The sequence below is a fragment of the Heloderma suspectum genome, chromosome 3 (genome assembly GCF_057233095.1).
Source record: "Heloderma suspectum isolate Gila_16-S chromosome 3, 16-S_ref, whole genome shotgun sequence".
Lineage (NCBI taxonomy): Eukaryota > Metazoa > Chordata > Lepidosauria > Squamata > Helodermatidae > Heloderma > Heloderma suspectum.
This window is the reverse complement of record NC_139460.1, coordinates 10398879-10424348: the sequence shown is the minus strand read 5'-3', so window position 1 is coordinate 10424348 and position 25470 is coordinate 10398879. Positions and strand designations below refer to the sequence as shown.

At 45.8% G+C, this 25470-nt stretch overlaps 1 protein-coding gene across 1 annotated transcript in view; it reads left to right on the top strand.

Moving 5' to 3' along the window:
- The window catches only part of TENM4 (teneurin transmembrane protein 4), a 352941-nt gene that overhangs the window by 13903 nt on the left and 313568 nt on the right, over positions 1 to 25470 (top strand). The window lies entirely within an intron of this gene.

The following is a 25470-nucleotide window of genomic DNA, read 5'->3' as shown; positions in this document are numbered from 1 at the left end:
TGTCTGTAGGAAATCGTTCGTTTTAAATGGAGATTACTTTACCTATGTGCCCTCTTCCTCTGCACAGTCATGCTCCTGACGGCTCACCAAACAGCTGTTTGGCATGCTGTTGGGAGCCCGATTGTGGTGGGGAACAGAGCATGTGGGAATTACTGTCCTTGCACACAGTCTTCCCCAGCACAATTGTGGCAGCAGCGGTGGCACAGGGGAGGAAATTTGGCAGAGGGGCAGCAGCATGGGCACCCACAAGGGGCCACATAGGACGTTTCCAGTGGCCTCATGTGAGATCTACATAGGATTGTTATTTAAAGGGATCCACAGTATTTTGCATTGGACAAAAAGATTTTTTATTGCAGAAGACCACAGTAACACTAGAGTCCATTGTGTGATGGTGACAAATAGAAATGTATATATGATGGGGAAGCAAAGCACCATAAAGTGGTATGTTTTTTAGATGCAATGCCAGAGTTAGAAAAAATATATGAGAGAATGGTAACTATTCTATTTTTCCAGCATCAGGTGAAGACGTTTTTATTTTGCAGCATTTTAACATTCTAGTCTTTTAGCTTTGCTGTTTTAAATCTGTTACTGCATTTTAAATCTCTGCATTGCTGCTAGGTTTTATTCTGGTTGTATTTTTATGCTTTAGCTTTAAGTTTTTCTATTTTATATGGCTTTTATGCTGTACTTTGTGGTTTTAATTTTTGTGAACCGCCCAGAGAACTTTGGCTATTGGGCAGTATAGAAATGTAATAAATAAATAAATAAACTAAGGGCACAATCCTATTCAGATAGGCGGCCGCCTCCGAACCCAGAGGCGACCACCTATCCAATGCAGGGCAGGAGAAGTACGAAGGGGATCATTCCCTCCGCACTTCTCCCGCCCTGCATTTTTGGCTAGACAGCCAATTGCGGCTGTCTAGCTGCGGGAGGGCTGAGCGGGGGAGGAGGATGCTGTACGACACATTGGACGTGTCATACAGGCATTTCTGCCCTCCCCGCCCCAGAACACCCCTTTTCGGCCTCTCCCGCTCCTCTTGCGAGCGCAGAGGATGGGGCTGTTCCATGCTGCCTCCGAGCAGCACAGAAGTGGGGGGAGGTCGGTTCCTGCAAAACCAGATATCCTGTGGCGGTCTAGTTGCTGTCTAGTGGCCATAGGATTGCTTCCTAAGAGTATTATCATATTATCTTTTCAAAATCAGCCAGGCAGATTCCTCTAGGAACTCACAAGGACATGAAAGTGATGTCTGTCCCAATGTTGCCTTTGTTGTCCACCACTTGGCATTCAGAAATAGACTGCTTGTGAACAAAGAAGTTCTATTTAGCTACTGTGGATTATCTCATAACAATCTTTGATAGCTGGAGCATGTAGAGACTTGGATAACCTGTGTTCTCAGTGTTGCAGTTTGGTAATTTTAGACTCTGGACTCTTTAGATGGTCATGTGTATTACTTCAGTTGTGAAGAGCACAATTTATTTATTTATTTATTTATTTATTGCATTTATACCCCGCCTTTCTCCCTCTCGCAAGGAACTCGCAAGAAATTAACATTTCTCTTCTCTCCTCCCCACTCCTGCTGCTTTACAAATGCTTCTGCATTTCTGATATGTTGAAGAAAAACTGTTTGCCAAATCTGATTTGTAAAAAAAATAATACTCTGAGCATGTGAAATTTCGCATTTTAAATTCACTTAAATCATGGCACCATCATGACTAAAGGAATAACATGGAGTTTCTGCTGCTTGATGCTAAACACATTTACTTGGGAATAAGCATAAATTTGTTCAAGGAAAGGACATTATATTTTAAAAGATGATGATGATGATTAACAATAATATGAGCATTTGTAAGCATCTCTGTGCCCCCAGACTATTAAATGTTTTTTTATAAATACAAAGAAAGGATGCTGCAACAAGCAGCATCAGCCCTGGCAGGCCTGCTTGCAGCTACCCTCATCACCTGCCTCTTTCTGGGTGGTCAGCTGGGGAGGCCCTGGGATGTGGGGACTGGACTTCATCCCAAAGGTGCAGCCCTAACTGTGGAGAAAAGACGCGTGTCGGCCCTGGATTGCCAAGGGTTCTGAAGAAAAGTGCAAACGTTATGTGTATTTATTTGTAAAGTTTATATCTGACCTTTGGACCAAATGATCCTCCAGATGGCTTACAACAGATTGTAATAATACACACATTAATACCCACACACAAACCCACAGCCCAGTGGCTCTTAGCTCCCTGGCCAGTGGATAAGGCCAGTGTATCCTTCCCTTCAGCTCTGCAGTCAAAGGGCAAGTGGTGCTTGGAACTGAGTGTTCTTTCTGTCAGGGAGGGGGGAAGCAAGGCCCCTGTAGCTGCTCTTCTTCTGGCTGACCGATGGGGCCAGGATGGCCTTCCCCTGACTATGCTGTTCGTCCTGGGTGGCAGTGGGTGCAACCTCCTAGTGACCTTTAGCCCCCTGCAGTTGGAAGGGGCCAGAGTGTGCATGCTGCCCTTCAGTTCTACGTTCTGATTTAACTCTTTTGTGGAGGATGGATCCTTCTGATTTCAGAGCAGTTGAAACCTGCCAGCTGTGTCGGAATTGTGTTGATCTCTTTAGGGCCAACTGCGGGGGAATCTGAGTAGACTAGGCAAGCAGTCTGGTCTACTTAAGAGGAATATTGCACAAAACATTGTGCCCCCTGCACACACACTTTCCTTTCTACGCTTCCAGTTTTTAACTAAAGCCCTAAATAGTCATAGTGGGAATCTTCTGTGCAAACGTGGCTCTAACTCTGACCTGTTGGTCTGCCACTGAAAACAGACTCCAAGTCTTAATTCATAGTGTTCTTTTTCTTTTTCTCCTTCTGCCAATATTCCTACTCCAAGCGCTGTTTCACACTATTGTGTCCCAGGTGTATAGGCAAGTATATATTCATTTGTGGTGCTGCAATAGGACATTTTGAACAGCCTACTTTAAGAATCAACTTAAAGTAGCTTAATATTCAGCTTATTCATGTTTGAAATAAGCATGGACCGAAAGGAGCTAATATCTTTGCACCCTGTTTCCCTCTCAAAGCTTAGGTCATTCCATTAAGCATTTTGATCCTTCTGCACTCCGGAAATTGGAGCTTTTAAACCCTGCTGTGTACATTAATGCACAGAGAAGCATAAAATGATAGACTGTGTCCTATGTGTAGGGATGGGCGGAACCCCTAACTTTTATTCCGGGGGTGTTCCACGGGGGCGGGGAAGCGATCCGTCCCTCCCCAGGGAATCCTCTTCAGCTGGCACTGCTCCACGGTGATTCCGCAGAGCCGGCCACCGACTTCGTATCACCAACGATATGGGTGGCCGCCATTGCTGTGCCATATCAGGCTGACTCCAGACGCAAATGGTGTCCACTGCGCCATTTGTGGCCATAAAGCCCTTAGTTCAAGCTAAATGCAGCCATTTACAGCTGCATTTAGCTTAATCTAAGAGCTTTGCGGCCACAAATGGCATAGTGGACAGCATTTGTGTCCGGAGTCAGCCTCAGCCAGCGATACAGCATGGCGATGGCGGCCATACCGCTGGTGCTCCGGAGCCGCCGACGGGGAGGATCCAGCCGGGGAGGATTCCGTGAGAGGCGGAGGTAAGGGATCCTTTCCGCCACAGACTCCGGTGGCCGGATTCTTTTGAATCTGGCCTCATGGGGTCGGTGGCGGAATTCACCGACATCCCTACCTATGTGTGATCAACTTTCCAAGGTCTGCCTAGAAGAGAGACATGACTAAATACATTCTTAGAAGAGCCACTTGTGAATTTTATTTGCTGGGTTGCAGCTTTTAGCTTGTATTTCCTTGCAAATGGGTGTAGTGTTGCCAGCCTGGGAGTATCAGGGCATGTCTTTGTGTCAGTGACCCACATAATAATCTGGATAAAACAAGGTCTTGCCAGGGGGATTAACCCTTTAAGCCAAGGCTCTTGTCATTCAGAGGTCACAGGGTAGGCATCAACATGTTTCTATTTGCAGGAGGGAAGACTTGGGAGGAGAATCCTCGCCATCATCTTCTGCCCCAGCCTGGTGCCCTCCAGATGTTCATGCTAGCTGGAGATGATGAAGTTGTAGCCCAACAGCTCTGGAGGGCCCCAGGTTGGGGAAGGCTGTTCTAGCCGTTAAACTGATGAAGATGTCTCTGTGCTGCCCCCAGCTCTGTAATGTGCTAAAGTATAGGAAATGTATATGATTATACTGTGAGTGGAGAGATCAAGGATCTGCTAGCCAGGCCTGCAGTAGCTGGATTCTAGCAGCCTGAGATGAACTAGTAGAGGGCTTTCCTTTGGGCGGGAGTCTTTCTTTACTTATGGCCTCGCCAGCAAAGAAGCACAAGGCTCAGAAGACCTGGGATAGAATACTCTGTTTTAACCAGGACTCACCCCTTTTTATCCAGTATCCACCAATAATTTCCCAGTGGACCCAACCCTCATTTGTGACAACCTCATTATTTCCTGTGGACTTTGAGTTATTATTTCTTTTTGTTCCATTGAAAGAGATTGTTCAATAAATAATTGTTTGCTGTATTTAAAGACAGGCTTGAGTTAAACTGGATGAAAAGCCTCTATATGCACTGCAGGGCACATAGACATGGAGATGGCACAGCCTCTGATACTAGGGATGTCAGCCAATTTTGAAAAATCATAGTTTATTAATCCTATGAGTTTTAATGGGTTACATTTGCATATGAGTACATCTGAAGCAAAAAGCAGGCTTGTTTTGGTTTTGGATGATGATGCAGGGTTTTTTAGGCCACAGCACTATCTATGCACACTTCCATGGGAATAAGCGCCATTGAACAGAGTGGCAATTACTTTTGAGTCAATATGCTTAGGCTTGGACTGCATATTGATTAATGTAACTGATTAATTCATGAAAGTTGCAGCCCTCTCTGATACTGCTGCCAACCTCAAATCTATAATAATATAAGAGGATGTCTGTCTGTCTGCACCATAGTTCCAAGACTGTGAAACCTAAACACCTGAAACTTGGCATGCATACTAAGCGGGCCCTCGGGGAGTACACAACAGGGTTATTTGATTTTAAAAACACTTAATTTTAATTCATTTAATTCTGTTTGTGTATGACGCCTGCATGTTATGAAGTCTTCAGTCACTAGGTGGCAGACTTCCCTAACCAGCACAGAGCTTTGCAGTTGATACAGTTTGAAGCCAGGAGGGAGTAGTCAGAGGGACAGAGTTATAAGATTCCTCCTCCCTCCTGCTCCGGGGAATGGAGTAGACAGTCCCCTCCCTCAAGGGGCTATAGGGGTGCACCATGGCAAAGGCTGTGTCTTGGGGTGTCAGTGGCAGTGTCTTCATTCAGACAGGACATGCACAGTGTGTCCAACACTGACACCTGCATAACTTTGCTCAACTGTATCAAACTAAAGGCTATTCCAACCTGTAGAAAACTAGGTCAGTTTCCTAGTTGTATGAACAAAAACAGATATTTTTCCATGTCAGATACTTATAGTGAATATGTACTTTCAGTGTGGTTGTTTTCTGGGTGAAATAATGACATTCATGTAACGTTTTTATGTAAAGAACAATGTCCTTATCGGTTGTTTTCTGGGTGAAATAATGACATTCATGTAACGTTTTTATGTAAAGAACAATGTCCTTATTGGATGAGTCCAAGGTCTGTTTGGCCCATTGTTCTGTTTCCAGCAATGGTACGCTAGAGGCCTCTGGGTATTCACAAGCAGAATACGAAGATGAGGCCCAGTCCCCTTATCTGCGCCCAGTATCTGCTATTCAGAAGTAGACTGCTTTCCTTTGCATATGGATTTCCATTTAGCTGTTCTGGACTATTTTGTATTAGCCCTCCATAGTTGCAGCCGGTAGAGCAGCCTTCTCCCAATCTGGTGCCCCCCAGATGTTTTGGACTGCCACTCCCAGAATTCCTGACCATTAGCCATACTAGCTGGGGCTGATGGGAGCTGAAGTCCAAAACATCTGGAGGGCACCAGCTTGGAGAGAGCTGCTATAAAGGCCTGTTAACCTGTGCTGGACCTCACTTCTAAGTACACTTTTTAACCTGGAGAAACAGGTGGCTTTCCATGGCAACTTCTCCCTCATCTGCCAAGAGATCCTGACAACAGTGCAAATGTTCCTCCGCATTTAACTATTGGAGGCATTGATTATAGTGGATTTGGTTTGGGGTATTTCTATTCATGTATTTTTTTACACGTGGATGCGGCTGCTGTTTTCAGTTTAACTTCCACCTCTGCTCCTGCATTGTTTCTTCCTTTCCCCCCAAACAATAGACTGTAAGCAGGGCTAAACTACACGGTTCAGTGTTCACGCTTTAGGAAAAAAAAGTGCTGCCAATTTTATTTTGAAGGAAAAGCAGCTGCATGGGGCCCCGATCAGGCACTGGGCTCCCAATCTAAAACGGGGGCTTAAGCAGGTTTCCTGCCCAAAATTCCCCCCCCCCCGACCTCGAAAATGCTGTACTGTTTGCAGGGAGGCCCATGGCCAGTCTGCAGGCCCACTGCTTTCTTTTTCACATAAAAGTGGTGGCGTTATGCACACATTTTATAAAAGCATGAATAACGTAATGCCCTCAGCCCTCAGTGTGTCCTGTGTATCTGCAGATTGACTTCTTAGCCACAGAATCGGATACCGTATGTACAATTTTTCATTCTCAGTAGTTCATGTTATCATAAAGGGGCAGGGGGATCCTCCTAGTATTTGGAAAAAGAGATCAACTATAGACTCGGGCTGTGGCTTCTGAAGACTGAAAAAACCTGACAGGAAGTGGGCACAAGTTCCAGTATCAGGAGAGGGGGGTTGTGGGGAGAGGTGCAGCCTAAACTTCCAACCCACATCTCAATTGAAATAAAAACCTTAAGCTTCAAGGGGTTGCAGTGGATGCAGCTGCATGCAGGACCTGGTCGCAGAAGGGCCCCCAGAGCACTTCAGTGCATGCCTTGGGAAGGACTAGCAGGTTATGACTTCCCGTCGTTGGAGAGCAGTGTGAAAGCCAAAACCACGCACAAACACCCAGTTGCAACTTTTAAACTAGCGTATTCTCTTCTTAAATGTTTTTTGTAAATGGGTGTTTGCGTGTGGTTTTAGCTTTCGTTGAACAGTGGTGGAAAGCTGCATATGCTGTGTTTTAAACGTTAATCTGCTTTCCATAGGAATGTTTATATGTGCCCATAACATACTTTAAAGCATATATCATCTGTCAGTGAAACAGAACACATTCAAGTCACAGTTTCTCATTAAAGTGTATATATTAAATAAATGTCAGCCTTTTCTGTAAGAATAAACTGGATGGTGCTGGAACATTATCAGTCTTGCACGTGAGCAGAGTCGTCCATCCCTCTCCCATATGAGGCCTTTCCCAAAACACGTTACCATTTCTTGATTTTTCAGGAGAAGGCTTGGCAACCGCCCTGGTTCAAATAGACCCCCACCACTGCCTCTTGTTGCTTTTGGTTTAGCTCCAGGCAAGGCTGGGTTAACTGTTTGGTTCTAAAACAAGTCCTGGGGACTATACTACTTTTTAAAGATACTCAAACTCCAGTGGGAAGGTATTCTCTACGGCCCACAGGGCCTTCTCCAACTGGACCATGGTCTCACCTCCTTGCCCCCACTCCCGTGCAGCAATTAAACTTGAAAAAGGCCTTCCATTTGAGGTGGCCAGGTGTCCTACTTTGTAGCAGATAGTCCTTTATTTCAAGGTCTATCAGGGGGGCAGTCCTCTATTTTAAGGCATCCTCTATTTGAAGGGCTGCCAACCTGAGTCCGGTTTAAAGACAAAGAACCATCAGAAGGAAGAGCTGGGCACATCAACAGCATCTGGACACCAGGCTGAGCAAGGCACCCAGGTCACCTGGTCAGTCTTCCCAGCTGTTATCAGATGTATTGTATTTCTGTTTGGATTATAATAATTATTTCTGCATTTGCGTCTATACATATAAACTAGCATATGCCATCTTTGTGCAACCCTGGTGTCTTCTTTTGTCACAGTGTGTAAAAGGCCACTCTACTTCCATTGGAGCCAGTGGAAGGGTTTTTTTCCCCAACCCTAATTGCCATTGTGGGGGGGGGGGGCACAACTGGGTAGGGAAATGTTAACCCTTTCTGCAGGTTAACATTCGCCTCCCCTCCACACACACACACACACACACACAGACCGCAATTAGGCTTGGAAAAAGCCTTCCATTGGCTGTAAAGGGATGCATTTTAATTGTCTTAATTGCTGTGTTGCACAGAAGGCATCTCCGTGTCTGTGTGTGGACATGTGTGTACATGTATATGCATGTGTGTAAGAATGGGGAGGGGGTTATATGTCAACGAACCTGTGTGTGAGTGGATGTGCATGTGCTTGAGAGTCGGAGGGCCTTGCTACATTTGGCGGTGGGGCTTACCACTGGCATGAAGCCCCAGGAAGGTTAGCCATAAGGGAAGGTCGACCTCGGCTTGGACATTGACTTGTCTATACGAGGGCCTGTGGGTGGCCAGCAATTATAAGGAATAGAACCAGCAAGTGGAATGGGGGAGTTCCGGCAATCAGCAGCGGGGCTCCTGTTGGGCCACAGTGGTTGTTCAAGGGTGCCAACTCCTGGCCCTGGCCTTGAGTTACTCCCAGGTAGGGATGTTGGAGAATTCCACCATGGACACCAGTGAGGCCGGATTCTAAAGAATTCATTCTAAAGAATCCGGCCCCCCGAAGACCCGTGGCAGAATGGGGCAATCCCCACCACCACCCCGCAGAATCCCCCCAGGACAGAGCCTACGTGGTGGCGGATGCGGCTCCGGCTCCTCTTCTGGCTGCTGCTGGGCTGCTACGGCCGCAAATGGCAGCCGTCGTAGCAGCCGCCATTTGCGTGGCTGCTTTTTGTCGTGATAGGCTACATAAATACTTACGTAGCCCATCACGGCAAAGAGCAGGGGCGCAAATGGTGGCCAGCGTAGCGGCCGTCATTTGCGGCTGCAGCAGCCCAGCAGCAGCCGGAATCCGGCTGTGGCTCCGTGGAGTCGCCGCGGAGCGGAGCCAGCCGGGGAGGATTCCGGGGGGAGGGACGGAGCGCCTCCCCCCCACCTCGGATGTCCCGGAACGGAGCCAGGTAAGGGATTCATACATCCCTACTCCCAGGTGCTGTAGGGGATGAAATATGGCAACAACCAACTCCGGGCAGCAGCACTTAAGTTTCACTTCCCCGCTTCTCCCAAGTTGTGTCCCTCTGCTGAAATGTCCCACACTTCACTGACCCTGAAGGGGGCTGTTTTGTCTCAGCTCTAGTCATGCTTAAGTCAGGCTCCAACAGCTGAGGATTCTGAAGCCACCCTAGAGATCAGCAGAGAAGGCTGGAAAAGGACTGTATGCAATGATAGCTATGAGCTCTCCTCTCCATGGTTTTACCTCTTCTGATCTTCTCTCTCCTTCAGAGGTGAAGTGTCCTCCTCGGACCCACCCAACCCCTAGGGACAATTAGCCACCAATGAAGAGAAAACAAGCAGAGGTGAAGAAGGGAGAGTTGGAGACAGATGGCCAGTGGCTCCTGCTTTCACGGGGGGGTTGCCTGCAGTTGTCTCCAGCCTTCTCTGCTGATCACTGGGGAAGCTTCGTAAGCCTGGCTTACATATGAATGAGCAGCCAGGCCCTCCACTGCTGCTGCTTTCCCCATCTACTCCCCCTCCCTGGGGAAGGATGTGTGTGTGTGGGGGGGGAGCGTTATTAGGTGGGATAAGCCATCACCTGCTTCACTTGAGAATCCAAAGGTACGATAACATGAATTTCTGAGATGCAACCTGGCTAACTGTACTCGACTGCTGTTTCAAAACATCCCTGCTGCATTTATCTTTAAGGCACATAGTCTCATAGAATCGTAGGGTTGGAAGGGGCCTACAAGGCCATCGAGTCCAACTCCCTGCTCAATGCAGGAAGCCTGATTCCCAGGCGGTCTCCCATCCAAGTACTAACCAGGGCTGACTCTGCTTAGCTTCTGAGATCAGACGAGATGAGGCGCATGTGAATGCAGACATGTTGCTTGCAAGACATTTTGGTGAAGGTGGGCTTATTATTTATTGCATTTATATCCCGCCTTGTTTCCTCTTGCAAGGAACCCAAGGCGGCTTACATTATCCTCCTCTCCATTTTATCCTCAAAACAACAACCCTGTGAGGTAGGTTGGGCTGAGAGTCCGTGACTGGCCCAAAGTCACCCAGTGAGCTTCCATGGCTGAGTGGGAACTAGAACCCAGATCTCCCAGCTCCCAGTCCAACACTCTAGCCATTATACCACGCTGGCTTCTTGGTGGCTTTTAAAAAAATATGCTGGTTAAAACTGCTGCGTCTGTTTCCACATCTCCTTTTGGCTCCTTAGCATTGTATCTACTGCACTGAATCATTCTGCCACAGCAGGCTTAAGAACTGGATTCAAGCTGAGAACCAAGAGGGGTGATGCAGTTTAGAGAAGCCAACGGGGCAATGCGTGGCTCATTAGCACAACAGCTACCTAGGAGAGAGCAGCCCAGAGTACCAGTAATAAATGAAGAGCCAAGGGACTTCGAACGGTTCATGGGCAGAGCTCTCTGTCACGAAATCGATGTTTTTGAAGTGGTCGGTAGCTAATGGGAAACAGTATGGCACCAGAGCCTGCTAGATTTGGCTGGCACAATAAGGAGTAGAGCTGGGGGGGGAAAACAGAGAGGGAATTTAGGAGCCCAAGATAATGCTTTGGGAAAGCAATTCATTAGCAAGGTTTATTTTATTTATTTATTTATTTATTTATAAAATTTATTAGCTGCTTCTCTGTTACAAATGTTTGAAGCAGTTTGCAATAAAAAACCCTGTAAAATCAGACAACATATATTAGATGACATAAAAACCAGCAGCAACCAAATCCACTATAAAATAGCACCTACAATCTGCAGTATCTTCCTTTCTGAAAAGCCATCTGAAATGTTTTACCTGATGGCAACCACACATACACACACACACACACACACCATTTAGCTCACTTTGCTAGTAAGCTAATTCTGTTACTTGAAGTAGCTAATTTTCCCCATTTTGTTGAAGTTCAGTGCATCATCTGCTGTGTATGCAAACGAAATACACACACACACACACACACACACACACACAGATCATGCAAATGATGGCACACAGAGTAAGTTGTCGTGTATGAATAGGGAAGGACATGTGGCAGGAGGTATTCTAGACTCTGAGATATGGGGGCTTGTGCCATTTACAGTTTTAAAGCTAAAAACCAATACCTTGAGTCAGGCTTGGTGATACAGGTCCCTCAAAACTACTGACATGTATACTCTCCAGTCTGTGCTAATCAGTAGGCAGGCTGGGCTTATGTGTCCACATCAACTTCAAGGTCAAACCTATTTAGATTGCCTTGCAGCAGTCCAGCTAGGATGTTACTAATGCATGGATAAGCGTTTGCCATATTAATCCAGGACAGAATGGTGTTAACCTTAATTGACCAAAAAGTTGCTTTTTGTGTTCAAGCTTTTATCTGTTTAGCGGAGTTGTTTAAATAAGAGATCTGCAAAGGCCAAAAGCTTGCTCATTTGTTCTAAGGATGATGTTTATAGGATCAATTTTAACAAGGAATTTTCCTCTGATTCTTCCATGGTTACTTTTTCTTACAAATGCGTCTTCCCATGATGGAATAGCAATAAAACCACATGAAATTCTGCCGTGGAAAGCTAATGTTGCATTTCCTGTGATTGTATCTCATTTTCAGCCTACAGGGAGAGGGCACATTTGTAACAGCAAATAACTGGCAAAGAATTACAGTGAAATGTCACCTGGGGATTCACCATGTACTTTTCTAGATGAAAGGTTTTTGGGGGCCATTGGGCGGGCATGCTTGATTCAGGAACACCTGACAGCAACCAGTCACGCAACACTGCAGATCAAATGATGGGAAATCAAGAGAGGTACATGCATGTGTGGATAGACAGTGAGACAGTTTTACTGGAGTTGCTGCCAAAGTTATGTGTGAACAAGGTCCTGAAGTCTTAGCCTTACCAAGTAGGCAATCCCAGGGAGCTGCCTGGAGTAGAACTGTGTTGTTGATAGTATAGTGCCGTAGCAACCTGAGAAAAGCAACTGCAACTCATTGATGACAAAATGCAAAGTAGAGTTATGCGCATGTGTGAATTGGCCCTCAGATCTCAGAGATCCAGATTTAAGTCTCACTTACGTCATGACCTTGTTTGCATGGCCTTGGTCACATCACACTTCGCCTTAGTTCCCCATCTTTAAAATGGGTCCCCAGTTGTCAGAGGAGGCCTTAAAATCTTCCTCATTCTTCTTCTGAAATGTCCTTGACCAACATGCAGTGGAAGAAGTTTTATGTTTTTTTGCCCTACCTGAAAGTTTCTTTGACTTTCCAATATTAGCAGCTAAGTATGGGAGGGACCTGTGAGCCTGAAATTGTATGCTCCTTTACTTGGTTAAGTGATTAGATTTAAGAAGTAGCTGCAGTTGTATTCAGCGATATGCTAAAATTTGACTCAGAAGTGTTGTTGAGAATTTTTTCTCCCTTCATTTCAGTTCAAAATAGCTACAGAGCTTTTATTTCTAATCGATGGGGATTGCCGAAAGGAAAGAGCGAGGAGATCTGGTTTTGGGGGTTGTTTTTTGTTTAAAGACTGGCACAAGTGTCGTGCTTGTCAGAAAGATAATCCCCGGACACACCTGTGCGGTAGGAATACAACACATGGATTAGTGATGTGCTTAATCTGTCCCCCTAGCATTTCCTATATGCGTTGCCTGAGCGGTTTTCACCTTCTTTTCAGCTCAGGTTCCAGGGTTGCATTATCGGTGTCCACATGGGTTTCTGTGGATTTCGATGCTGAACAATACAGGTTTGTTCATTTGCTTTGACCATGATTTCTAAGGTGGAATTTTAATGGAGTGAAAAAAACAAGGGGAAGAAAAAGGGAGAGAAAAATAATAACCTGAATGTTGAAACTTGATGCATGGCACCATTTCTCAAGCAGCTTTTTTCTTTGGTTCACATCTGCTACTCTTTTCAGGAGAAACATAACCCCTCACCCCTCCTTCCAACTTCTGCACCAATAAAATTCAGTTCTGCCTCTAGTCTTATTCAAGGCATGAGTAACGCCTAGAGGGAGTCCTTTTCCCTCTCTCCCTCCTGTTTATTCCCGGGGTTTTGATCCATGCGACAAACAGCCACTTTTATTGAATTGTAGCATGCCCTGCTTTACGTGCATGCCCGTGCCTTGTATCTTAAACCACACAAAAGATGGAATCCATGTGAGGCCCTGTGGCAAATCTCCCGTTGGCTTTAACGGCGATAGGACTTCGCTCTGAATTCTTACAGCTGCGAAAAACCTCAGAATCGTGTAATGTCAGGGAGATCCCTTTCACTTCCGCAATTTGCCAACAATGGTGGGAAAGTCAGAGCAAAGGGAATGCAGATGAGGGCCTGTGGATTTGGAAAGCACAAAGCCCAGTTTGCGCAAAATAATCCACCATTGTGGAATGCTCTTTTCAACACCGGCCAGCTTTCTGGCACAGAACATGAAACCTGCTACCATTAGTGTTTTAAAAAGAAAAAAAGAAAGAAAAAGGTGGTGGCTTAGGATACCAGAGGAGACTCAAGAACATAGAAACCAGCTGTGTTCCCAATATATTTGGAGCTTAGACTTGGCCCTGTAGCCTTCCTGTGTCATTAAAGTGCCAAAAATTGTAGACAGGCAATTTGGAAACAGGTCCCAGCCTTTGGATTTGCTTTCCCTTGCCTACCCACATCTCATGATGGCTGCCAAAGTGGGGATTCCTCTCCCCCACCAGTATTCTGGGGGAAAGCCAAAGTAGGTGGCTTTCCTGCCTACTAGAAGAAGTTACTCCAGCCAACTTTGAGTGCAAAGGCAACTATTTGTTATTTCAGCAGAGAGGAGAAAGTGTGAAAAGAGAGAAGGCCTTGTAGTCAAGTGCTATTGATAATGGAAAAGCTTGAAGAAAGGTTGGGGGAAGGGGATAGCAGCAAGAGAATGGAGATATGCTCTTAGAGCTAGGAAGCAAATATTGTTCTCTCATTTACATAGATGTCAGTATCCCTTGTTTTGAGTGAGGTGAGCAGTAGGCAGGTAAGGTCTCTACTCCCCTCTTTATCTTTGCTTCCATCTCACTCACCTTCCTCTATTCCTCTCCCATGTGTCAAATTTTAGAAGGTAAGCTTCTCTGGACAGGGATTGTGTACTTTATAAAGTACCGTACACAAACAATGGTGGTATTTATTTATTTATTTTATAAGTTTTATAAATTTATTTTAAACATGTTTGTATCTAAAAGAAATTCCCAAGCCATAAGAGAAGGGGGGGAAAGAATCAAAATACAAAATAAAACTATTTAAAACTAAGTTATACCAATAAAACCATGGCCGGCCATTCAGGAAAAGCTCATTTAAATAAAAATGTCTTTAGCAGATGCCGAACATAAAGCATCATTGGCGCTTGCCTGACATCAACTGGCATGGAATTCCACAGAAAAGGAGACAATACATTTAGGGCGCAATCCTATGGGTTGCACCCTTGATGATCATAATCCCCTGTTTTGTTGTTGTTCAGTCGTTAAGTCGTGTCCGACTCTTCGTGACCCCATGGACCATAGCAAGCCAGGCCTTCCTGTCCTCAGCTGTCTCCCGGAGTGTGCTCAAGTTCATATTCATTGCATCAGTGATGCTATCTAGCCATCTCATCCTCTGCCATCCCCTTCTCCTTTGGCCTTCAATCTTTCCTAGCATCATCAGGGTCTTTTCCAGGGAGTTTTCTCTTCGCATTAGGTGGCCAAAATATTTGAGCTTCAGTATCTGTCCTTCCAATGAGCACTCAGGGTTGATTTCCTTTAGGATTGACTGATTTGACCTCCTTGGAGTCCAGGGGACTCGTAAGAGTCTTCTCCAGCACCACAGTTCGAAAGCATCAATTCTTCAGCGCTCAGCCTTCCTTATAGTCCAGCTCTCACAGCCATACATTACTACTGGGAAAACCATAGCTTTGATTATACGAACCTTTGTCGGCAAGGTGATGTCTCTGCTTCTTACTATGTTGTCAAGGTGTGCCATAAATTAAATTAAATAAGCAGGGAGACAATATACAGCCTTGTCGTACTCCTTTCCCAATTTTGAACCAGTCGGTTGTTCCATGTCCGGTTCTTACTGTTGCTTCTTGACACTCATACAGGTTTCTCAGGAGACAGGTAAGGTGGTCTGGTACTCCCATCTCTTTCAGAATTTGCCACAGTTTGTTGTGATCCACACAATCAAAGGCTTTAGCGTAGTCAATGAAGCAGAAATAGATGTTTTTCTGGAATTCTCTTGCTTTCTCCATGATCCAGCGAATGTTGGCAATTTGATCTCTAGTTCCTCTGCCTCTTTGAAACCCAGCTTGTACTTCCGATAATTCTCGGTTCACATGCTGCTGAAGCCTAGCTTGTAGGATCTTGAGCATAACCTTGCTGGCATGTGAAATGAGCGCAATTGTGCGGTAGTTTGAACATTCTTTGGCGTTGCGCTTCTTTAGAATTGGAATTTAAACTGACCTTTTCCAGTCTTGTGGCCACTGTTGAGTGTTCCAAATGTGTTGGCATATTGAGTGCAGCACTTTAATAGCATCATCTTTTAGGACTTTAAATAGCTCAGCTGGAATACTGTCATCTCTGCTAGCTTTGTTGTTAGTAATGCTTCCTAAGGCCCACTTGACTTCACTCTCGAGGATGTCCGGCTCAAGTTCAGTGACCGCACTATCATGGCTATCAGGGACATTCAGATCTTTCCTGTATAGTTCTTCTGTGTATTCTTTCCGCCTCTTCTTAATCTCATCTGCTTCTGTGAGGTCCCTGCCTTCTTTGTCCTTTATCATGCCCATCTTTGCACAAAACGTTCCCTTGAGTTCTCTGATTTTTTTGAAAAGATCTCTAGTCTTTCCCATTCTGTTGTTTTCCTCGATTTCTTTGCATTGTTCATTTAAGAAGGCCTTCTTGTCTCTCCTTGCTATTCTCTAGTAGATATAATGGTCACCTGAATTAAATTCGCCTATGCCTGTCCATTTTAGTTCGCTGATTCCCAAGATGTCGATGTTCTATCTTGCCATCTCATGTTTGACCACCTCCAGCTTACCTTGATTCATTGATCTGACATTCCAGGTTCCTAAACAATATTGTTCTTTACAGCATCGGACTTTCTTTTCACCACCAGACACATCCACAGCTGAGTGTCCTTTCAGCTTTGGCCCAGATGCTTCACTCTTTCTCGCGCTACTTGGAAATTCCCTCTGCTCTTCCCCAGTGGTATATTGGACACCTTCCGACCTGAGGGGCTCATCTTCCGGCATCATATCTTTTAGCCTTGTGATACGTTCCATGGGATTTTCTTGGCAAGAATACAGGAGTGGGTTGCCATTTCCTTCTCCAGTGGACCACATTTTGTCAGAACTCTGCACCATGACCTGTCCGTCTTGGGTGGCCCTGCACGGCATAGCTTATGGCTTCACTGAGTTATGCAAGCCCCTTTGCCACAACAAGGCAGTGATCCATGAAGGGGATAATCCCCTCTACTTGGAGGCCTACATTCATCCTATTCAGGGTGGGAAGATCACCAGAGGTGATTTTCGCCTCCCCATCTTCCCAACCTGCATTTTTGCTAGAAGGGCTTTTTTGCCCATCTAGCGAAGGCATTTTGGAAGGGGAGGGAAGAAGGCTAGCTCATATCCTGCCCTCTCCAGTCTCCTCCCCTCCCTACCTGAAACACCCCATTTTCCCCCTCTCCAAGGCCACTTTCCCGAACTCGGAGGCTGCGAGGGGGAGGGGGGTCAAAGCTCTGATTCCCCCCTCTGAGGTTAGAGCAGTGTCTCTCCAATCTTGGATTGGGGAATCCAGAGAATCCTACAGTGTCTAGGGGCCATAGGATTGTTCCCTTAAAGTTCTACTCTGAGTGGACTCTTGGGTCCAAGTGGAACCCTCAGGAGAGCCATCTGATGATCTCAGTGACTGAGCAAGCAGATAAGAGAGAAAGCGCTCTCTCAAATCATCATCAGCAGCGTCATCATCATGTTACCCTCTTGTAAATGACTTTCTTCACCCTGACAAGGTTTTGGGATGCTGGTGAGAAGGGCAGGATGCATCCCCTTAACCTAGTGGTAAATTTTTGTGAGCCATTTGGAGTCAGCAGTCTTTATTGTATCCAAATATATACTAAGGTTTGTAAGGCAGAGGGAAGCAACTCAAGATATTCACACCAATGGATGAGGGAAAAGATTCTGTTTAATTTAGTGGAACTTCCTTTCAAGTAGTGGATGCTATCCAAACCTCTGCAGTGGTGCGGGTTTATTCAGTGGAGCTCTGGGTAACCAGGAGCAACAGAGCAGGAAAAAATATGGACTCAGGCCTGTTTTTCAAGATTGTAGATACAAAGCTCAAGATTGGCATGCCCAGAGGTTTAGCATGGAGGGCAGCTGCCTGGGCAGAGTGGCACCATTGCAGCTTCTCGTTGGCCCTGTGCCTGCAGCCTAACACAGTAAAGCTCATTCATCTATTGAATACCGCTGGTGGGAGAGGAGAAAATCGGGAGTCATTCAACAGCAGCTGCGAGCAGGATTTTCGCACTACAGTTTGTGGAGAAGCAGTCTATGAAATGAAATCTGAGCAGACAGAACTTCATTAACAACGTTTTAATGGTCCATAGTTTGCCCTGGTGCTGGGTGGGCAAGTATGGAATTGCTCTTCGTTATGGTACTATTTGATGCAAAGGAGTTGTCCACATTTAGATGATCTTTCCAAAGATGGCATCCCTCCTTTCAATATTTCTCTGTTTCTGTTTTTTGGCCACAGGGCTCATTTGACTGACTTTATCCCAGCCCAGCTCCTCAGCCTCTTTAGCATTTCTAACTGGCTGAATTGGTCCCTGATGGAGAATTAGCTGTATCTACAGAAGGAAGTCAGGTGAAACACTTCAACCTGGTTTACTCAAAAGTAAGGGGCTCATTAGCCTCGTAATTAATATTTTCACAGCACATTGAGCACAGAAAGGCACTTATTGTTCAGAACCACTCCCCTTGGATTATGGTTTCTGCAACAAAAAGACGACAGTGGAGTATTTCAGGCATAAAAGGAATGTTGAAGGCAGGAATGGCAGAGCGGGAGGAATTAGAAGACCTGGACTGTCAATCTCCTCTACTCCATTTTGCATGTCCCATGAGCCCAAACATTGACTCTGACAAAGTATCAGTGCAATCTTATGCATGTTTACTCAGAACTAAGGTGTACTGTGTTTGGTGGGGTTTTCTCCCATGTCAGCGTGCATAGGCAGCCTCTGTCATACCCAGACAACTCTAAATCTGGAACTCAGAAACAGGCTCCAAAGAGCCCCACTAGTAACATGTTTGTGGTGCCCAGAAATGTGGGGCCTAGTCTAACTTACCCCTTCATTGATCACTGCCTTGTTGTGGCGAAGGGGCTTGTCTAACTCAGTGAAGCCATAAGCTATGCCGTGCAGGGCCACCCAAGACGGACAGGTCATGGCAGAGAGTTCTGACAAAATGTGGTCCACTGGAGAAGGAAATGGCAACCCACTCCAGTATTCCCGCCAAGAAAACCCCATGGAACGAATCACAAGGCTAAAAGATATGATGCCGGAAGATGAGCCCCTCAGGTCGGAAGGTGTCCAATATACTACTGGGGAAGAGCAGAGGGAATTTCCAAGTAGCGCCAGAAAGAGTGAAGCGGCTGGGCCAAAGCCGAAAGGACACTCAGCTGTGGATGCGTCTGGTGGTGAAAAGAAAGTCCGATGCTGCAAAGAACAATATTGTTTAGGAACCTGGAATGTCAGATCAATGAATCAAGGTAAGCTGGAGGTGGTCAAACATGAGATGGCAAGATTGAACATCGACATCTTGGGAATCAGTGAACTAAAATGGACAGGCATGGGCGAATTTAATTCAGATGACCATCATATCTACTACTGGGGGCAAGAATCCCTTAGAAGAAATGGAGTAGCAGTCATAGTCAATAAAAGGGTGGGAAAAACAGTACTGGGGTACAATCTCAAAAACGATAGAATGATCTCAGTACGAATCCAAGGCAAACCATTCAACATCACAGTAATTCAAGTCTATGCCCCAACCACTGAGGCCAAAGAAGCTGAGGTTGGTCAGTTCTATGAAGACCTACAACACCTTCTGGAACTAACACCAAAAAAAGATGTCCTTTTCATCATAGGGGACTGGAATGCTTAAAGTAAGAAGTCAAGAAGTCACCGGGATAACAGGCAAGCATGGCCTTGGTGTACAAAATGAAGCAGGACAAAGGCTAATAGAGTTTTATCAAGAGAAAACGCTGATCATAGCAAACGCTCTTTTCCAACAGCACAAGAGGCGACTCTACACATAGACATCACCAGATGGTCAATATCGAAATCAGATTGATTATGTCCTTTGCAGCCAAAGATGGAGAAGCTCTATACAGTCAGTCAAAACAAGACCTGGAGCTGACTGTGGCTCAGTTCATGAGCTTCTTATCACAAACTTTTGGCTTAAATTGAAGAACGTAGGGAAAACCACTAAACCATTCAGGTATGACCTCAATCATATCCCTTATGAATATACAGTGGAGGTGAGGAATACATTTCAGGGATTAGACCTGATAGACAGAGTGCCTAAGGAACTATGGACAGAGGTCCGTAACATTGTTCAGGAGGCAGCAACTCAATCCATCCCAAAGAAAAAGAAATGCAAGAAAGCCAAGTGGCTGTCTGATGAGGCTTTACAAGTAGCTGAGGAAAGAAGGGAAGCGAAAAGCAAGGGAGAAAGGGGAAGATATATCCAACTGAATGCAGAGTTCCAGAGAACAGCAAGGAGAGACAAGAAGGCCTTCTTAAATGAACAATGCAAAGAAATCGAGGAAAACAACAGATTGGGAAAGACTAGAGATCTTTTCAAGAAAATCGTAGATCTCAAGGGAACGTTTTGTGCAAAGATGGGCATGATAAATGACAAAGAAGGCAGGGACCTCACAGAAGCAGATGAGATTAAGAAGAGGTGGCAAGAATACACAGAAGAACTATACAGGAAAGATCTTAATGTCCCTGACAGCCATGATAGTGCGGTCACTGAACTTGAGCCGGACATCCTCGAGAGTGAAGTCAAGTGGGCCTTAGGAAGCATTAGTAACAACAAAGTTAGCGGAGATGACAGTATTCCAGCTGAGCTATTTAAAATCCTAAATATGAAATTAAAAGACGCTTGCTCCTTGGGAGGAAAGCTATGGCAAACCTAGACAGCATAGTAAGAAGCAGAAACATCACCTTCCCGACAAAGGTCCGTATAATCAAAGCTATGGTTTTCCCAATAGCAACGTATGGCTGTGAGAGCTGGACTATAAGGAAGGCTGAGCACCAAAGAATTGATGCTTTCAAACTGTGGTGCTGGAGAAGACTCTTACAAGTCCCCTGGACTGCAAGGAGGTCAAATCAGTCCATCCTAAAGGAAATCAACCCTGAGTGCTCATTGGAAGGACAGATACTGAAGCTGAAGCGCAAATCCTTTGGCCACCTAATGCGAAGAGAAAAGTCACTGGAAAAGACCCTGATGCTTGGAAAGATTGAAGGCCAAAGGAGAAGGGGACGGCAGAGGATGAGATGGCTAGATAGCATCACCGATGCAATGGATATGAACTTGAGCACGCTCCAGGAGAGAGCGAAGGACAGGAAGGCCTGGTGTGCTATGGTCTATGGGGTCACGAAGAGTCGGACACGACTGAACGACTGAACAACAAAAGTCTAACTTAGCCTGGAATTGTGTATGCTCAGGCCATGCAGTTCCTTTTAGCACAGGGTTGTGTGACCTCAGCAACTGCGATTGGCAAGCAAGATGAAGCTTCTATTAGCCAAGTTGGTATCACTTCTTTTAACAGCAAACTCAGCTGGTTTGTGCTGAGAGGACTGTAGCCAAAGTAGGGCCACTGAGAAACAAGAGGGGGGCATTGGCATGGTTGGGAAAGCCCAAGGGTTGCAGAAGTACAAAAAACTCTGTAGAGGGAAAAATTGTAAGGGGGCAAAGAAATAAACAAACAAACAAAAAACCCAAAACAAAACCTAACCCCAAAATATCCCAAAGAGGATTGAGTATGCTGAGTAGCCTTAGAAGGCAGGAAACTGGGAGTGGGGAATAGAATTGAGCATCTTGGGCATGGCTGGCTGACTGGCTGGAACACTGACTGAACATGAGCTCGCCGCACTGCAACATTTTGTTGCTAGTCTCTCTTGTAAATACCACAAGCCTGGTTTCCCTTCGCCTGGTCAGTAGCACAGTGCCTTTGACATTCTTCACTTTAGAATCATAGAATAACTAGGATTGGAAGGGGCCTATAAGACCATTGAGTCCAGCCCCCTGCTCAGTGCAGGAATCTAAGTCAAAGCATCCCTGACAGATGGCTGTCCAGCCTAATCTTGAATGCCTCCAGTGTGGGAGAGCCCACCACCTCCCTAGGTAATTGGTTCCATTGTCCTATTGCTGTAACAGTCAGGAAGTTTTTCCTGATGTTCAGCCGGAATCTGGTTTCCTGTCCCTTGAGCCCATTATTCCGTGTCCTGCACTCTGGGATGATCGAGACGAGAAGAGATCCTGTCCTTCCTTTCTTTGACAACCTTTCAGGTACTTGAACAGCGCTATCATATCTCCCCTCAGTCTTCTCTTCTCAAGGCTAAACATGGCCAGTTTTTTTAGTCTCTCCTCAGGGGGCTTTGTTTCCAATTCCCTGATCATCTTCGTTGCCCTCCTCTGAAGCTCCTCCAGTTTGTCCGCATCCTTCTTAAAGTATGGTGCCCAGAACTGGACACAGTACTCCAGATGAGGCCTAACCGGTGCTGAGTAGAGGGGAACTAGTACTTCACATGATTTGGAAGCTATACTTCTATTAATGCAGCCCCAAATAGCATTTGCCTTTCTTGCAGCCACATCACATTGTTGGCTCATGTTCAGCTTGTGATCTACAACAATTCCAAGATCCTTCTCACTTGTAGTATTGTTGAGCCAAGTATCCCCTTCTTGTAACTGTGCATTTGGTTTCTTTTTCCTAGGTGCAAAACTTGGCATTTATCCCTATTAAATGTCATTCTGTTGTTTTCTGCCCAGCGCTCCAGTCTATCAAGATTAGGGATGTACGAAAGTCCCTTACCTGATCCCAAAGCTTGATTCGTGGTGGAGGGGAGGCGCTCCGTCCCTCCCCCCCAAAATTCTGGCTGGGGGGGAGGCGCCCCGTCCCTCCGGCCGCGAATCCTTCTGTCCTGCCAGGACGCAAAGGGTGGCGGCCATAGCCCATGGGCACCGCCATTTGCGTACGCGCGGTTTTGTTTTTTTTTTTTCACTCAGCCATGATAGGCTACGTAAACATTTACATAGTCTATCACGGTGTTTTTTAAAAATCTAGCCGTGATAGGCTACGTAAATCTTTACGTAGCCTATCACGTCTGTTGTTGTTGTTTTTTAACTTGGAAATGGCGGCAGCGGAGCCACCGCCACCAGGGACATTCGCACAAGGTAAGTCCCATCCCGGGGGGTGGGGCGGGGGGGTGGCAGACCATTTCTCCACCAGTTTCGTGGGGCTGAATGCGCTGGCACTCGGCCTCCCCGAGATTCGTGGAGAAATTCTCTGACATCCCTAAAAGATCACTTTGAATTTTGTTTCTGTCTCCCACAGTATTAGCTATCCTGCCCAATTTTGTGTCATCTGAAAATTTGATAAGCATTCTCTGCACCTTCTCTTCCAAGTCATTAATAAAAATGTTGAAGAGCACTGGACCCAGGACTGAGCCCTGGTGTACCCCACTCGTTACCTCTCCCCAGCTTGAGAAGATCCCATTGATAAGCACTATTTGAGTCCGATTCTGTAGCCAACTGTGGATCCACTTGATCATTGTTTCATCTAGCCAATTTTAGCTAGTTTGCTAATTAAGATATCATGGGGCGCTTTGTCGAAAGCTTTGCTGAAGTCGAGGTATATGATGTCTACAGCATTCCCACGGTCCACAAGGGAGGTTCCCTGATCCAAAAATGAGATCAGATTCATCTGGCAGCATTTGTTCTTGACATATCCATGTTGGCTTCGAGTAATCATTGCATTGTTTTCAAAGTGCTTACAAATGGATTGCTTTATAATATGCTCTAGAATTTTCCCAGGGCTTGATGTCAGACTGACTGATCTGTAGTTCCCAGGTTCCTCCTTTTTGGCCTTTTTGAAGATAGGAACAACATTAGCCCTCCTCCAGTCATCTGGCACTTCCCCCGTCCTCCATGATTTCTCAAAGAGAATAGACAGTGGTTCTGAGAGTTCTTCTGCCAGTTCCTTTATTACTCTAGGATTCAGTTCATCTGGCCGTGGAGAGCTGAACTCATACAAAGTAATTAGGTGTTCCTTGACCATATGCCTTTAGTGCTCTTGCCTCCCAGTTCCAGCATAACCTCAGGAAGGTACCTCTCCAAAGCTAGAATGAGGTACAGTCTGGTCCTGACTGGAGGGCCCCCAAATGCAGTTTGAGAAAAAGTGGTCAGGAAAACTGTTGTGTGAACATGGGGGGAGGCGTTCCGTTCCCCCCCCCCCCGGAATCCTCGAACGGCCAGCTGTGGTCCGCGGCAGCTCCGTGGAGTAACCGGCCAGGCCAGAGCCGTCCACAGCCGGATTCCCGGCAGCGGAGGGCTCTTTGGGAGGTGGGAACCCGCGTACGCAAATGGCGGAGGCTATGGCCGCCACCATTTGCGTTCCTTATTTTTGCCGTCTTAATCTACGTAAATATTTACGTAGACTATGATGGCGAAAATAAAGGGGAACGTAAATAGCGTACCGGGCGCTATTTGTGTCCCTTTTTGATTCACCGTTTTAATGAACAAATCAAAATGGCGAATCAAAAGGGGATGCAAATAGCGCCCGCTACGCTATTTGCATTCCTCTTTATTTTCGCCGTCATAGTCTACGTAAATATTTACGTAGACTAAGACAGCCAAAAATAAGGAACGCAAATGGCAGCGGCTGTAGCCGCTGCCATTTGCTTACGCGGGTTTTGTTTTGTTTTTAAACCCACCCAGCCATGATAGGCTACGTAAAGATTTACGTAGCCTATCATGTCATGTGTGTGTGTTTTTTTAAAACCCAGCCATGATAGGCTACGTAAATAGTGTATGCAGAGCTGCTTAATTGATCAGTTACTTAGTTTGGTAAACATATATTCTGCCTTTCCTCTAAGGAGCCCAAGGCAGCATACGTGATCCTCCTCTCCACTTTATCCTCACAACAACCCTGTGAGGTAGGTTAGGCTGAGAGTCAGTGACTGGCCCAAATCACCCAGTGGGCTTCATGCCCAAATGAGGACTAGAACCCAGGTCTCCCGAGTCCCAGTCCAACACTAACCATTATACCACACTGGCTGTCAGCTTAAAGGCTTTGGACACTTGCAGGTAGCATTTGGTAACTCCAATTTCTCTCTAAGTCAGGTATGTGAGAAAAAAAAATTCAACTCCAGGGTAGGGCAAGCAATAGAAGATAGATGTGGACAATTCCTTTTTTGCCCCATTGGAACTGGATTATAATAATCTCTCCATTTGTGGAGTGTAGCTGAGCTGCCTGCCAGGGAATTGTCAAAAACAGGGCAGGGCCCACTGTATTAGCACGATTCCAGCTAAGCCAACTTTCTTAGTAAAGGAAATCCAGATTCTGAACCAGATGTGCCTAGCTTTTGGAATGGTTTTGCATGGGGTGAGAGGGCAGGGAAGAGACAGAATATCAGACTGGCATTAGCATAGCCAATACTGTGAACATACGGTTTTCCATAAACTGGCATAAGAAGAAATGCAGTGTGTGTTATTAAAAATGTGAAGATTTTATTTATTTTTTAAACAGGGCTTCCAGTTCAAGCAAGCCTCTTAATTATCAGTCTTTGCACTCAGGAAATCCCTAAGGAGGCACGTGATAAGCACCCCAAGAATGACTCCATGATTATGACTGGCTGCTTAATATCCTTGGAGCAACTGACTGCTTTTAGGTGAAGAGTCTGCGAACCATAGAAGGAAAACTGGTTTTGCTCAGAATGACCCTAAACCAGGCCTAATGTATACCTTTGATTGCTTGCTTGCTTGCTTGCTTCATTTATATTCCAACCCTTCCTCCCAAGGAACTCAAGGCAATGTACATAGCTCTCCTTGAACCCTTTATCCTCGCAGCAAACCTGTGAGGTAGGTTAGGTGGAGAGACAGTGACTGGCCCAAGTTCACCCAATTAATTTAATTGGCGGATTGGGAATTTGAAGCCAGTTCTCTCTGGTCCTTCTCCGACCCCCTAACCACTACACCACACTGGTTCTACCTTAGAGAGCACCTTCTCCCTTACATCCCATCGTGATCTTTAACATTAGTTTTCCTCAAAGTGACTGTACCATTCTGGACACACAAAAAGGTGTTCTTGGTTGGGATGCTGC